At 47.2% G+C, this 16021-nt stretch overlaps 1 protein-coding gene across 1 annotated transcript in view; it reads right to left on the reverse strand.

The window, feature by feature from the left end:
- Positions 1–241: 241 nt before the first annotated feature.
- LOC144480793 (uncharacterized) overlaps positions 242–16021 on the reverse strand; it is a 585830-nt gene continuing 570050 nt past the window's right edge. Inside the window, exon 3 of the transcript XR_013495714.1 lies at positions 242–331. The gene's annotated coding sequence lies outside the window, so the exon portion shown is untranslated. The remainder of the gene's footprint in view (positions 332–16021) is intronic.

Here is a 16021-nt window from a genome sequence, read left to right on the forward strand (position 1 = left end):
CTGCATCATTATCCACGGACTCCGAAACACAATCCCTCGATTGATAAAGGCCAGCACACCATACGCCTTCTTAACCACCTCCTCCACCTGCGGGGCCGATTTGAGAGTGTTCTGGCCCCGGATCCCAACGTCCTTCTGATCCTCTACAGTACTAAGAGTCTTTCCCTTTATAGTGTACTCCTTCATCCCATTTGACCTTCCAAAATGGACCACTATGCATTTATCTGGGTTGAAGTCCATCTGCCACTTCTCCGCCCAGTCTTGCATCCTATCTATGTCCCTCTGTAACTTTTGACATCCCTCCAGACTATCCACAACCCCACCAACCTTCCTTCCTCATCCAGGTCATTTATAAAAATGACAAACAGCAAAGGTCGCCACTTGCCTACTGGGCTGGGCGATGTGGAAACATTGCTGCCCGTGGGATCCTGCTGTGCACCAATGACCTGCAGCATTTACAGAACTGCAAATGGTAACCACACAACTTAAAAGGCAAATTAGCTCAGTGACGATAAAGCACATGGAACGGAGGAGAGGATAAAAATCAAATCCCTGGCCTTGGCAAATACTTGTCCTCAATCCCTGTGTCCTGTTTACGTTTTTAGACAGGGTGGTGGGGTTTGGAGGTTTATTCATTTTTGAGCGGAGTGGGTAGGGAAGGTGGTTGAATATCTCGGTCTCTGTCATTACAACCTTTCCTCTTTCAACCATCCATTTGCTTCAATGTTGCATCTTGTAATTAATGTAAAATACAATCCCATTGTGAATTGTGGTCTTTTTATTGTTGTGCGGTGTATGAAGGGTGTGCGGGTGGGTCAGAGGGTGGGGAACAGTGGCTCTCTTTTCCTCTCGCCCCTTCTATCCGTGTGTGGGACGTTTTGGGGCTGGAAAGGACAGTTATGTTTGCCTGGCGTGGGGAGAATTCTGTTTTTTTGTCCCCAAGGGTTAATGCATCCTCTGTGACTATGCCTCAATTCAAGGCCTAATCTCAGGGCCCTCAGGGTTCCTTTTCCATTCGCTTCATTCCGAAATGTTTCTGTGTTTAATTGGATGATATCAGTGGTTAAAGAAACCTACAGCACGCAATTTAATACATTTCACCCAGGATGTAATTTCCGGTTTTCCAACTCTCTCACCCAACGTTCTCGTTAGGCTGTGTTAGAGTGAGGGAGAGAGGTGGAAAATAGGGAGGATGCAGAACAGAGAGAGAGAAAGAAGCCTGAGAGGCAGGGAGAGGTGAGAAGAAAAAGTGTCGCTGTCGGGGTGGGGGAGGGGAATGTGGTTATGGGGTCCTCATCTCTACCATTAGTTTATAGTTGGCTAATTATCAAATGTAAGATCTTGATTTCCCCCTCCCCCCCCCCCCCCCCCACAATTCCATGATCACTTTAGCCCCGAGAGCTATATCTAATTTATTCTTGAAATATCAGAACGCCTGTGGTTTCGACACATTCACCACACTCTGACTGAAGAAATTTCTCCTCACCTCAATTCTAAAAAGATTTGCCCCTTATCATCAAACTATGACTGCCAGTTCAGGGCACCCCACCATTGGAAACATTCTTTCTGAATCTACCCTGTCTAATCGTCTTAGAATGTTATAAGTTTCTATGAGATCCCTTCTCACTCTGCTAAACTCCAGTGAATATAATCCTAACCGACTTAGTCTCTCATCATATGACAGACTGTCATCCCAGGAATCAGCCTGGAAAACCGTTACTGGACATCCTCTACAGCAAGGACATCCTTCCTCTGGTAAGGACACCACAACTGAAGAAAAAGCTCCAGGAGTGGCCTCTCCAATACGTTGTTCCAAGTGCAGCAAGCAATCCTCAACCCTATATAGAAAACCTCTCGCTATGAAAATCAACAGAGCATTTGCCTTCCTTCCTGCCTGCTGTACCTGCCTGGTTCCTTGCAGTGAATGACACATGAGGAGACCAATGTTTTGATGAGTATCCACTTAACTCAATTTACATCCATTCAAGTACCAGCTTGTCACAGAATCATAGAAACCCTCCAGTGCAGAAAGGGGCCATCTGGCTCAGCGAGTCTGCACAGACCACAATCCCACCCAGGCCCTATCCCCATATCCCTACACATTTACCCACTAATCCCTTTAACCTACGCATCTCAGGACACTAAGGGGCTATTTTTATAGCATGTCCAATCAACCTAACCCACATATCTTTTGACTGTGGGATGAAACCGGAGCACCCGGAGAAAACCCATGCAGACATGAGGAGAATGTGCAAACTCCACAAAGACAGTGACCCAAGCCGGAAATCGAACCCAGGTCCCTGGAGCTGTGAAGCAGCAGTACTAACCACTGTGCTACCGTGTCTTCCTAATATTCCAGCCAAAGTCGATGTCCTCACAGTGGTCCACATTAAACTGCATCTGCCATGCGTCTGACTACATCCTCAGCCTTTCCAAATCACGCTGAATATTCTCTGCATCCTCCTCACGGCACACGGCACCCCAGACCGTGACCCCCCCCCCCCCCCCACCACCACCCCCCCACCCCCCCCGCCATCCCCCGACCCACCCAAATTTATATCATCTGCAAATTTGGAGATGATGCATTCAGTTTTCCCTTCTGGAAAAATAAATAAACCACATTCACTGGTTCCCCTCGCTCAACTCCTCCAGTTCCATCCTCAAATAAATCCAAGCAATTCTAAGCATGATTTCCCTTTTGTAAATCCATGTTGCTTTTGTCTAATAATGCCACTGCCTTCCAACTGCCGAGTTATTAAATTCTAGAAAATGTCTCTTGCAACTTCCCCAGGACCGATGTCAGGCTCACTAGTCTATCGTTCTGTGTTTTATCTCTATATCCAGGTCGAAATATCACCTTCCTCCAATTTGTAGGAACGAGTCCAGAGTCCAATACGAAATTGGGAAAATAACCACCGCTGGATTCACTATTCCTAGGACAGTTCCTGAATTATTCTGGGACGAATGATATCAGGACCTGGAGATTTATCCACCTTCAATCCCATCAATTTCCCCAAAAACATTTCCCCTCCAAAGTAAATTTGCTTCATCTCCTCACTATAACTTGTTCCTCTCAGAAATGCTGGTGCGTTATTCATGTCTTCCTTTGTGAAGATCGAAGAAAAATACAAGTTAAGTCCTCGGCTATTACTTTGTTCCCCGTTATGGGGTCTCCCATTTCTGACAGCAAAGATGCAACTTTTGTCAATCTTTTTTCTCTTTCCATACCGATAGACATTTTTGAAATTCAGTTGTTATAATCCCCGCGAGCTTACATTCATCCTCCTTATTCCTTTCTTAATCAATCCCTTGCTCCTGCTTTGCCTAATTTGGGGAAAGACTCTCACTCACATCCTCCCAAAAGGCTGGATTGTTAAACAGCGATTGTGCTACTGAGGGTGAATCCGTGATGTGTTTTAGCTTTTCACTAATTCACAGCTACAATTGTATTTTAAGTCTTGCTGCTACCACAATGCAGTGTGATTGTGGTATCTTGCTGTGCAGGATGTCCTGCAGGATTTCTGAAATGGCCCAGAAACACTTTTGTTTCCTCAGAAACCCTCTACCCTTCCTGCTGCTGACTTTAATCGATGCACCTTGGATAGTGACACCTCTGCTAAGGCGAAAAAGTTTCTAATTAACTATCTTATTTATATCCCTCATAATTTTCTACAACTCAATGATGTACACATCCAGGGTTAATTGTTCTGAGGAAAGCAACACCAGCCTTACCAGACACTCTTCACTGCAGAAACACTGCAGCCCAGGCAACATCAAGGGGAATGTCCTTTTAGTCCCTTCCAGGCAATCGCATCCTCTTTCTAGTGAGACCACCAGAACTCCTCACAGTACTTCAGCTGAGGACAAATGAGCGTTTGATACAGCTCCATCATACCCTTCCTGCTCCTATATTCTACACGTCGGCTAATAAAGGCAACAATCATGTGTGCCTTCTGAAATATCTGATCATCAGACGTTAACCACAGGATTGGAAAGTAATATACAATTTATGTTATGTTGTGTTTGAAACAGGAAATAAACAACAATCCAAAGATCAGTCATCAAGTCACAACCTGAACAGTGTCAACGTAAGTAACTGAACCAACTCTATTAGAGGAAAATAATAACAAGTAACAAAGACTCTGATAAAGAGTCGGTAACATATATTCCAAAATTAACATCATTCTTGAGAGATTTCATGCATTATTTAGCAATTATCAGGAATGTTACATGGGATTAGTATGATAGATGTGGGACACTTGACTTTCTAAATGACTTTAGTAAGTTACGGCTTAACAGACTTGAGAAATCTGAGAGCAAGTGGAGTTAAAGGACCAGCAGCAGAATGACTAGAAGTTGGTTACAAAGACACAACACAGTGAGTAGGGGTTAAAGGGATTTACTCTGATTGCTGGAAGGTGAGAAGTGGTTTTCTACACAGGATCAGCGCTGGGATCACTGTCCTTCACCATTTACGTCAACAATATGGAATCAAGAAGCAAAATTATCATTTTAAAATTTACAAACCAATCCAAACTGAGAATGAGAATAACCAGAGTGGACAAACGCACCTAAATGCAGTAACACATTAATAATAACGTATAAACCAGCAAATTCGGTATTCGAATTGTAAATTAATTTCACCACAGCTAATTATCAGGTTCTGCAATTTGATCTGAATAATACGTTTTTCAGTTACTCCATAGAACATCGAACACTACAGCGCAGTACAGGCCCTTCGGCCCCTGATGTTGCGCCGACTTGTGAAAAAAATCTAAAGCCCATCTAACCTACACTATTCCAATATCATCCATATGACTATCCAATGACCATCTGGCTAACTTGTAACTCTCAAGCGCCCTAACTGAATCTTCAAGTCTCATCTTTACATAAGTCTCCTTCTTTCTCGTCACAAGAGATTCAACTTCTTTAGTAAACCACGGTTCCCTCGCTCGACCACTTCCTCCCTGCCTGACAGGTACATACTTATCAAGGACATGCAGTAGCTGTTCCTTAAACAAGCTCCACATTTCAATTGTGTCCATCCCTTTCAGTTTCCTTCCCCACCCTATGCATTCTAAAACTCTCCTAATCGCATCATAGTTTCCTTTCCCCCAGCTATAACTCTTGCCCTTCGGTATATACCTATTTCTTTCCATCGCTAAAGTAAACGTAACAAAATTGTGGTCACTATCACCAAAGTGCTCACCTACCTCCAAATCTAACAACTGGTCTGGTTGATTAGCCAGTACTATATCCAATGTTGCCTCACCTCTTATTGGCCCATCTACACACTGTGTCAGGAAACTCTCCTGCACACATTGGACAAAAACTGACCCATCTAAAGTACTCGAACTATAGCGTTTCCAGTCAATATTTGTAAAGTTAAAGTCCCCCATAACAACTACTTTCGCTCCTATCCAGAATCATCTTTGCAATCTTTTCCTCTACATCTCTGGAACTTTTCGGAGGTCTATAGAAAGCTCCCAACAGAGTGACCTCTCCTTTCCTGTTTCTGAACTCAGCCCATACTCCGTCAGTAGACGAGTCCTCATCAAACGTCCTTACTGCCACCATAATACTGTCCTTGACTAACAATGCCACACTTCCCCCTCTTTTCCCTGTATGAATCAAGTGTCTGAATGCTTTCGAGGAGTTTGGGGGGTTGCAGCGATTTGGTTCACAAATCGCTTGAAGCAGCAACACAGTTTATGCAGGAACATAACAATCAGGATAAAAACATTGGAGTCATTTCCAGATTAATGGAAATGTGAACAAATCACAAAATGTTTGACAAACAATCACAGAATACTGCAAGTAAGTTATTTGGTTGCTTAAATATCAGGAAAAGCTGAAGCCTGTTTCCTTTCAATATAAAACCAATATCGGGAACTTTCACATCATACAACGGCCACCAAACATCATTAGAACAAAATTTCTTCCTATTTTCAAAATGTTCCAAATATAAAAGACCGAGACAGATCCATAGAATGGACAACTCACTCATCAATTTAAAAAAAACATTTCTTTAAAATTGAACCAACTTATTTAATTCCAGTTCTTTTCCTAAAAAAAATATAATTCTACATGGACAGATTGTGCAATGGACAGATGGATACTTCGATTAGATAGTTCACTCAGGTGAAAGAACCCAAATCAGTACAATTATACACTGAAAAATATACCCTGTAACACTTGTTCACTGGTGTCAGATATTCCGCTCTGGTTGGTGACCCACGAACAAAGTTCGATTTTTATGCTTACTGCCATGAAATGTTATTTCAGAGAGATCACCTTTACTGAGGTCCAATCTAACAATGCATAAGATTCCACTCAATATAATAACTTCATGGATCAGAGCCTATGAATTACATGCAGAGGTTTGTCAGGTGAAGAAAAAAGGATCAATACCATAGAGATATTAGATACCATTGGATTTAAGTAACTTACATTGTTCATCTGGTGTCTGTATAACAGTGACAATGAGATCAACTTGGAACAATTTCAGACAGAGTTTAAAATCAGTGAGCCGCTCACACACAGATTTACACAACCTCAATGGTTACAGTCACTTACCAGGAACACCAATAATGGCAATGATTGGGTAGATTATTTTCTCAGCTATATTTACTGGATACAGCATTTTCAGTGTGAAGTGATGTGTCCCTTCGTGCTGCTGGCAGTCTCTCTGTTTTAAACTCTGAATCAATATATTCCCAAAGCCTTTAACTTATACACTGCAGAATCACCTCAGGGACATTGAAGTAGCAACACGGTTTAAAGATTTTTAAAAAATGAACAAACAGATTACGACATTGAGTTCAGTGATGAATCATGTTTATCTTTAGATAGAGTTAACTCTTTCCAAACACTGGATTCTGCTGAACACATTTATCAACTAATAACACGTGGACGCATGCTGTTCACTCAAAAACCATCAGTCCCATCTCTAAATCTCAGATTGTTTCAGTGATATCTGTCACTGGACTGTGACATTGCAGTAATTGAATTTCAAATGTTACCCTGTCACTCTCTCTCTATTCAACTGTGGACCTTCCGTGATGTGAATTAAGTGGGCTATGGGTGAGTATAGATTGCAAAATCCTGTTAATCAATAAACTGGAACTATTTAACCTGCAGATAAATTAATTTTACACCTGAATTTAATGCAGCTCCTCAAACAGAAGAAAACATTTGGAAACAATGGAAAGTCTCGGAAAATTCAGGCCCTGCAGCAGATACAAACACACCACATCTGAGAGCAGTAAATATGCAGATTTAAAGGTGACAAGCAATGCACAGGCACCAACTGATACTGGCCCCACATCTGATACACAGTCTTATACTGGGAAAAAAATGTGTCGAGTTGTGGAGAGAGAGAGAGAGAAAGAGAGAGCGACGACCTGTGAATGTGGAAGAGATTATGGGGAAGAAGATATTGTGAGAGGAATGGTGTTCATAATAGTAACTTAAACTTAGAGGAAAGACAGCTCCATCATAAATGATCCGGTGCTGTGTTCACATTAAATAGATCAGCTGGAATACTGTGTCCTGTTCTGCGTCACAAACTTTAGACATGATGTGATGATATTGGCAAGTGAAATGGAGGAGAAGGTCCAACAGGGAAGAGCCAACTGTGGTGAGAGAGAGGGAGACAAATGAGGTGAGTAAGTGAGAGAATGAGAGAGAGAGAGGTGCGTGTACGTGCTCATTATTTTCTACACCTCAATGACGTACACATCCAGGGTTCAGTATTCTAAGGAAAGCAACCCGAGGCGAACAAGACTCTCTTCACTGCGAAAACAAAGCATCCCAGACAACATCATGGGGAATCTCCTTTGAGTTAGTTCCAGGGCACTCAATCCTCCTTCTAGTGAGGCCACCAGCACTGCTCACAGTAATTCAGCTGAGGACAAATGAGTGTTTGCTATAACTCCAACGTAACCTTCCTAAAAATGATTTGGAGGAAAATGGATCTGGATTCATTCGTAAGTTTGTGGACGACACGAAGGTTTGAGGATTTTAGGGATAGTAATGAGGACCATCAGAGGATACAGGTGGATATAGATCAGTTGGAGCCTTGGGGGGAGAGATGGCAGATGGAGATTATTTCGGACAAATTTGAAGTAATGCATTTTGGAAGATCTAAGACAGATAGGAATTATACAGTAAATGGCAGAACCATTCAGAGTACTGAGAGGCAAAGGGATCTGGGTCTACAGGTACACAGGTCACTGAAAGTGGCAATGCAGGTGGAGAAGGTAGTCAAGAAGGTGCACGGCATGCTTGCGTAAGTTTAAATCTCATGGGATCCAGGGTGAGGTAACTGAATGGATACAAAATTCGCTTCTTGACAGAAGCCAGAGGGTGGTTGTAGTGTGTCACATAGAACATAGAACATAGAACAGTACAGCTCCATACAGGCCCTTTGGCCCTCGATGTTCTGCTGAGCTTTGTCCGAAACCAAGATCAAGCGATGCCACTCCCTACCATTCTGGTGTGCTCCATGTGCCGATCCAATAACCGCTTGAAAGTTCCTAAAGTGTCCGACTCCACTTTCACAGCAGGCAGTCCATTCCACACCACAACCACTCTCTGAGTAAATAACCTACCTCCTATATCCCTCAAAGAACAAAGAACAGTACAGCACTGGAAACAGGCCCTTCGGCCCTCCAAGCCTGTGCCGCTCCTTGGTCCAACGAGACCAATCGCTTGTATCCCTCCATTCCCAGGCTGCTCATGTGACTATCCAGGTAAGTCTTAAACGATGCCAGCGTGCCTGCCTCCACCACCCGACTTGGCAGCGCATTCCAGGCCCCCACCACCCTCTGTGTAAAAAACGTCCCTCTGATATCCGAGTTATACTTCGCCCCTCTCAGCTTGAGCCCGTGAGCCCTCGTGATCGTCACCTCCGACCTGGGAAAAAGCTTCCCACTGTTCACCCTATCTATACCCTTCATAATCTTGTACACCTCTATTAGATCTCCCCTCATTCTCCGTCTTTCCAAGGAGAACAACCCCAGTCTACCCAATCTCTCTTCATAGCTAAGACCCTCCATACCAGGCAACATCCTGGTAAACCTTCTCTGCACTCTCTCTAATGCCTCCACGTCCTTCTGGTAGTGCGGCGACCAGAACTGGACGCAGTACTCCAAATGTGGCCTAACCAGCGTTGTATACAGCTGCATCATCAGACTCCAGCTTTTATACTCTATACCCCGTCCAGAATGGCAAGCATACCATATGCCTTCTTCACCACCTTCTCCACCTGTGTTGCCACCTTCAAGGATTTGTGGACTTGCACACCTAGGTCCCTCTGTGTTTCTATACTCCTGATGACTCTGCCATTTATTGTATAACTCCTCCCTACATTATTTCTTCCAAAATGCATCACTTCGCATTTATCCGGATTAAACTCCATCTGCCACCTCTCCGACCAATATTCCAGCCTATCTATATCCTGCTGTATTGCCCGACAATGCTCTTCGCTATCCGCAAGTCCAGCCATCTTCGTGTCATCCGCAAACTTGCTGATTACACCAGTTACACCTTCTTCCAAATCATTTATATATATCACAAATAGCAGAGGTCGCAGTACAGAGCCCTGCGGAACACCACTGGTCACAGACCTCCAGCCGGAAAAAGACCCTTCGACCACTACCCTCTGTCTCCTATGGCCAAGCCAGTTCTCCACCCATCTAGCCACGTCTCCTTGTATCCCATGAGCCTTAACCTTCTTAATCAACCTGCCATGTGGGACTTTGTCAAATGCCTTACTGAAATCCTATGTCCCCCACCATGAACCTTATTGTTATTGTCCCAAGTAACAGCTACATCGACCCAAGGAAATAGTCTCTGAATGTCCACTCTACCTATCCCCCTCATCATCTTATTACCCTCCATTAAGTCGCTTCTCATCTTCCTCCGCTCTAAAGAGAAAAGCCCGAGCTCCCTCAACCTTTCCTATAAGACCGACACTGCAAACCAGGCACCATCCTGGTAAATGTCATTTGCATTCTTTCCAATGCTTCCACATCCTTCTTATACTGAGGTGACCAGAACTGCACACAATATTCCAAATGTGGTCTCACCAAGGTCCTGTACAGTTGCAGCATAACCCCACGGCTCTTAAACTCAAACCCCCTGTTAATAAACGCTAACACACTATAGGCCTTCTTCACGGCTCTATCCACTTGAGTGGCAACCTTCAGAGATCTGTGGATATGAACCCCAGGATCTCTCTGTTCCTCCACATTCCTCAGAACCCTGTCGTTGATCCTGTAATCCGCATTCAAATTCAAATTCACCTCGCACTTATCAGGGTTAAACTCCATCTGTCATTTTTCGGCCCAGCTCTGCATCCTATCAATGTCTCTTTGCAGCCGACAACAGTCCTCCACCTCATCCATTGCTCCACCAATCTTGGTGTCATCAGCAAATTTACTGATCCACCCTTCAGCCGCCTCCTCCAAGTCATTGATAAAAATCACAAATAGCAGAGGGCCCAGCACTGATCCCTGTGGTAAACCGCTGCTTAGTGGTCTCCAGTCTGAAAATTTTCCATCCACCACCACCCTCTGTCCTCTATGAGATATGATGTGGAGATGCCGGCGTTGGACTGGGGTAAACACAGTAAGAGTTTTAACAACACCAGGTTAAAGTCCAACATGTTTATTTGGTAGCAAATGCAGTTATTCTATGAGATAGCCAGTTACTTATCCAATTAGCCAAATTTCCCTCCATCCCACACCTCCTTACTTTCTCCATGAGCCGACCATTGGGAACCTTATCACGCCTTACTAAAATCCTTGTATATGACATCAAATGCTCTATCTTCATCGACACACTTAGTTACCTCCTCAAAGAATGCAATCAAATTTGTGAGGCAAGACTTACCCTTCACAATTCCGTGTTGACTATCCCGGATTAAGCTGCATCTTTCCAAATGGTCATAAATCCTATCCCCCAGGACCTTTTCCATTGACTTACCAACCACCGAAGTAAGACTAAACGACCTATAATTACCAGGGTCATTCCTATTTCCTTTCCTGAACAGAGGAACAACATTCGCCACTCTCCAGTCCTCTGGCACGATCCCCGTGGACAGTGAGGACGCAACGTTCAAAGCCAAAGGCTCTGCAATCTCATCCATTGCCTCCCAACGAATCCTCGGATATATCCCATCTGGCCGAGAGGACTTATCGACCCTCAGGTTTTTCAAAATTGCGAATACATCTTCCCTCAGCACATCCGCCTCCTCCAGCCTATCAGCCTGTATCACAGTCTCATCCTCATACATGTGGTGAACACTGAAGAAAAGTATTCATTCATCCCCTCTCCTATCTCTTCTGACTCCATGCACAAGTTACCACTACTGTCCTTGACCGGCCCTAACCTCACCCTGGTCATTCTTTTATTTTTCACATAAGAGTAAAAAGCCTTGGGGTTATCCTTGATCCAACCCGCTAACGACTTCTCATGTCCCCTCCTAGCTCTCTTAAGCCCTTTTCTCAGTTCATTCCTTGCGACCTTGTAACCCTCAAGCGACCCAACTGAACCTTGTTTTCTCATCCTGACATACGCTTCCTTTTTGCCTCTTGACAAGACATTCAACCTCTTTTGTGAACCATGGTTGTTTTTCAAACTGGAGGCCTGAGACCAGCGGTGTGCCTCAGGGTTCAGTGCTGGGTCCACTGTTGCTTGTCATTTATATTAATGATTTCGAGGAGTATATAGGAGACATTGATGCTAATTTTGCAGATGACACCAGGATTGGTGGCATAGTTGACAGTGAAGAAAGTTATCTCCGAATGCAACGGGATCTTGATCAATTGGGCCAGTGGGCTGACGAATGGCAGATGGAGTTTAATTTAGACAAATGCGAGGTGATGCATTTTGGTAGATTGAACCAGGGCAGGACTTACTCAGTTAGTGGTAGGGCGTTGGGGAGAGTTACAGAACAAAGAGATCTCGGGGTACATGTCCAAAGCTCCTTTAAAGTTGGGTCACAGGTGGACAGAATGGTGAAGAAGGCATTCAACATGCTTGGTTTCATTGCTCAGAACATTGAATACATGAGCTGGGACGTCTTGTTGAAGTTGTACAATATATTCGTAAGGCCACACCTGGAATACTGTGTGCAATTCTGGTCACCCTATTATAGAAAAGATATTATTAAACTCGAAAGAGTGCAGAAAATATTTACTAGGATGCTACCGGGACATGATGGTTTGTGTGAGAAGGAGAGGCTGGATAGACTGGGACTTTTTTCTGTGGAGCGTAGGAGGCTGAGGGGTGATCTTATAGAGGTCTATAAAATAATGAGGGGCACAGATCAGCTGGATGGTCAATATATCTTCCAAAGATAGGGCAGTCTAAAACTAGAGGGCATAGGTTTAAGTTGAGAGGGGAGGGATACAAAAGTGTCCAGAGGGGCAATTTTTTCACACAGACGGTGGTGAGTGTTGAACAAGCTACCAGAGGTAGTAGTAGAGGCGGGTGCAATGTTGACTTTTAAGAAACATTTAGATAGTTACATGGATAAGATGGGTATAGAGGGATATGGGCCAAATACGGGTAAGTGGGACTAGCTTCTGGGTTTAGAAAAAGGGCAGCATGTACAAGTTGGGCCGAAGGGCCTGTTTCCATGTTGTAAACCTCTATAACTCTATGACTCTATATGCACGTGTGATTCTGATTGTGTATTAGTGTGCGAGAGTGTGTGTGTGTGTGTGTGTGTGTGTGTGTCTGTGTGTGTGTGAGAGAGAGAGAGAGAGAGCATGTATGTGTGAGGATGCAAGCGAGGGGGCGAGGGAGTGAGAGGCGGAGCAAGGCAGCGAGAAGCCAGATGAGAGAGGGAGTGAGAGACGGGGCATGAGAGGGAGAGGCATGGCGAGGGAATGAGAGACAGGCCGAGGGTTTGAGAAACGGGGCGAAGAATTGAGAGACGGGGTAAGGGAGGGAGAGACAGAGCGAGGGAGGGAGAGACGGGACAAGTGAGGGAGAGACATGGAGAGGGGGGAGAGACGGGTGAGGGAGGGAGAAATGGGGAAAGGTAGGGGAGACTGGGCGGGCGGGGGATGGAAGGGGGGAATGAGGGAGATAGGGGACGAGGGAGGGAGAGATGGGTCAATGGAGACAGTCCGAGTGAAATAGGGAGAGGTGGAGTGAGGGATGGAGAGACAGGGTGAGGGAAGGAGGGTGCATGAAAAAGAGTTACAGGCTTGCACAGGGAGAGAATGGTGGGATTAAAAGGTGGGGCAAATGAGAGAGAGACGGGGGATTGAGGGAGAGACGGCGGGAATGAGGGAGCGACGGGGCAAATGAGGGAGCGACGGGGCAAATGAGGGAGCGACTGGGCGAATGAGGGAGAGATGGGGTGAATGAGGGAGAGACGAGGTGAATGAAGGAGAGATGGGGCGAATGAGGGAGAGACCGGGTGAATGAAGGGGAGACGGGGTGAATGAGGGAATGACGAGGTGAATGAGGGAGAGATGGGGCGAATGAGGGAGAGACGGGTTGAATGAGGGAGAGACGGGGTGAATGAGGGGGAGACGGGGTGAAAGACTGAGTGATGGGGTGAATGAGGGAGAGACGGGGTGAATGAGGGAATGACGGGGTGAATGAGGGAGCGATGGGGTGAATGAGGGAGAGACGGGAGGAATGAGGAAGAGACGGGGTGAATGAAAGAGTGACGGGGCAAATGAGGGGGAGAAGGGGCGAATTAGGGAGAGGCGGGGGAATGAGGGAGAGACGGGGTGAATGAGGGAGTGATAGGGGGAATGAGGAATAGACGGGGTGAATGATGGGGAGACAGAGTGAATGAGGGAGTGACGGGGTGAATGAGGGAGAGACGGGGCGAATGAGGGAGAGACGGGGTGAATGAGGGAGTGACGGGGGGAATGAGGGAGAGACGGGGTGAATGATGGGGAGACAGAGAGAATGAGGGAGAGACGGGGCGAATGATGGGGAGACAGAGTGAATGAGGGAGAGATGGAGTGAATGAAGGGGAGACGGGGTGAATAAGGGAGAGACGGGGTGAATGATGGGGAGACAGAGTGAATGAGGGAGAGACGGGGTGAATGAGGGAGAGACGGGGGAATGAGGGGAGACGGGGGAATGAGGGAGTGACGGGGGGAATGAGGGAGAGACGGGGTGAATGAGTAAGAGACGGGGGGAAAGAGGGGAAGCTGGGGCGAATGAGGGAGAGACGAGGCAAATGAGTGAGAAACGGGGTGAATGAGGGAGAGACGGGGGAATGAGGGAGAGACGGGGGAATGAGGGGGAGATGGGGGAATGAGGGAGAGACGGGGCGAATGAGGGAGTGACCCAGAAATGAGCGAGAGATGGCGTGAATGAGAGAGAGAGAGACGGGGGAAATGAGGGAGAGTCGGAGTGAATGAGGGAGAGACAGGGCAAATGAGGGAGAGATGGGGGGAATGATTGAGAGATGGGGCAAATGAGGGAGTGACGGGGTGAATGAGGGAGAGACGGGGAAAATGGGGGAGAGACGGCGGAATGAGGGAGAGACGGGGGAATGAGGGAGAGACGGGGTGAATGAGGGAGAGACGGGGCGAATGAGAGAGAGATGGGGGAAATGAGGGAGAGACGGGGCGAATGAGGGAGAGACGGGGGGAATGATTGAGAGACAGGGCGAATGAGGGAAAGACGGGGTGAATGAGGGATGGACGGGGTGAATGAGGGAGTGACCCGGAAACGAGGGAGAGACGGCGTGAATGAGAGAGAGAGACGGGGGAATGAGGGAGAGACGGTGGGAATGAGGGAGATACGGCGTGAATGAGGGAGAGACGGGGCAAATGAGGGAGAGACGGGGCGAATGAGGGAGAGACGGGGAATGAGAGAGAGACGTGGCGAATGAGGGGGAGACGGGGGAATGAGGGAGAGATGGGGGGGAATGAGGGAGAGACGGGGTGAATGATGGAGAGACAGGGGAATGACAGAGAGAAGGGGGCGAATGAGGGAGAGACGGGGTGAATGAGGGGGTGACAGAGTGGATGGGAGAGAGACGGGGGGAATGAGGGAGCGACGGGACGAATGAGGAAGAGACGGGGGAATGAGGGAGAGATGGGGGGAATGAAGGAGTGACGGGGCAAATGAGGGAGCGACGGGGCGAATGACGGAGAGACGGGGCGAATGAGGGAGAGACGGCGCGAATGAGGGAGGGACGGGGTGAACGAGGAGGAGACGGGGGGAATGAGGGGGAGACGGGGCCAATGCGGGAGTGACGGGGGAATGAGGGGGAGATGGGGGATTGAGGGAGAGACGGGGGGAATGAGGGGGAGACGGGGCGACTGAGGGAGAGACGGGTGAATGAGGGGGAGACGGGGTGAATGAGGGAGAGACGGGGCGAATGCGGGAGAGACGGGGCGAAGGAGGGAGTGGCGGCATGAATGAGAGAGAGACGGCGGAAATGACAGAGAGAGACGGGGGAATGAGGGAGAGATGGGGGAATGAGGGAGGGACGGGGCAAATGAGGGAGCGACGGGGCGAATGACAGAGAGACGGGGCGAATGAGGGAGAGACAGCGTGAATGAGGGAAGGACGGTGTGAACGAGGGGGAGACGGGGGGAATGAGGGGGTCACGGGGCGAATACGGGAGTGACAGGGGAATCAGGGGGAGATGGGGGAATGAGGGAGAGACGGGGGGAATGAGAGGGAGACGGGGCAACTGAGGGAGAGACAGGGTGAATGAGGGTGTGACGGGGCAATGAGGGAGAGACGGAGGGAATGAAGGGCAGATGGCACGAATGAGCGAGAGACGGGTGAATGAGGGGGAGACGGGGTGAATGAGCGAGAGACGGGGCGAATGCTGGAGAGGCGGGGTGAAGGAGGGAGTGGCGGCATGAATGAGAGAGAGACGGGGGAAATGAGAGAGAGAGACGGGGGAAATGAGGGAGGGACGGAGTGAATGAGGCAGAGACGGGGCAAATGAGGGGGAGATGGGGCGAATGCGGGAGTGACGGGCGAATGAGGGGGAGATGGGGGAATGAGGGAGAGATGG

Source organism: Mustelus asterias, chromosome 30 (assembly GCF_964213995.1).
Source record: "Mustelus asterias chromosome 30, sMusAst1.hap1.1, whole genome shotgun sequence".
NCBI classification, from domain to species: domain Eukaryota; kingdom Metazoa; phylum Chordata; class Chondrichthyes; order Carcharhiniformes; family Triakidae; genus Mustelus; species Mustelus asterias.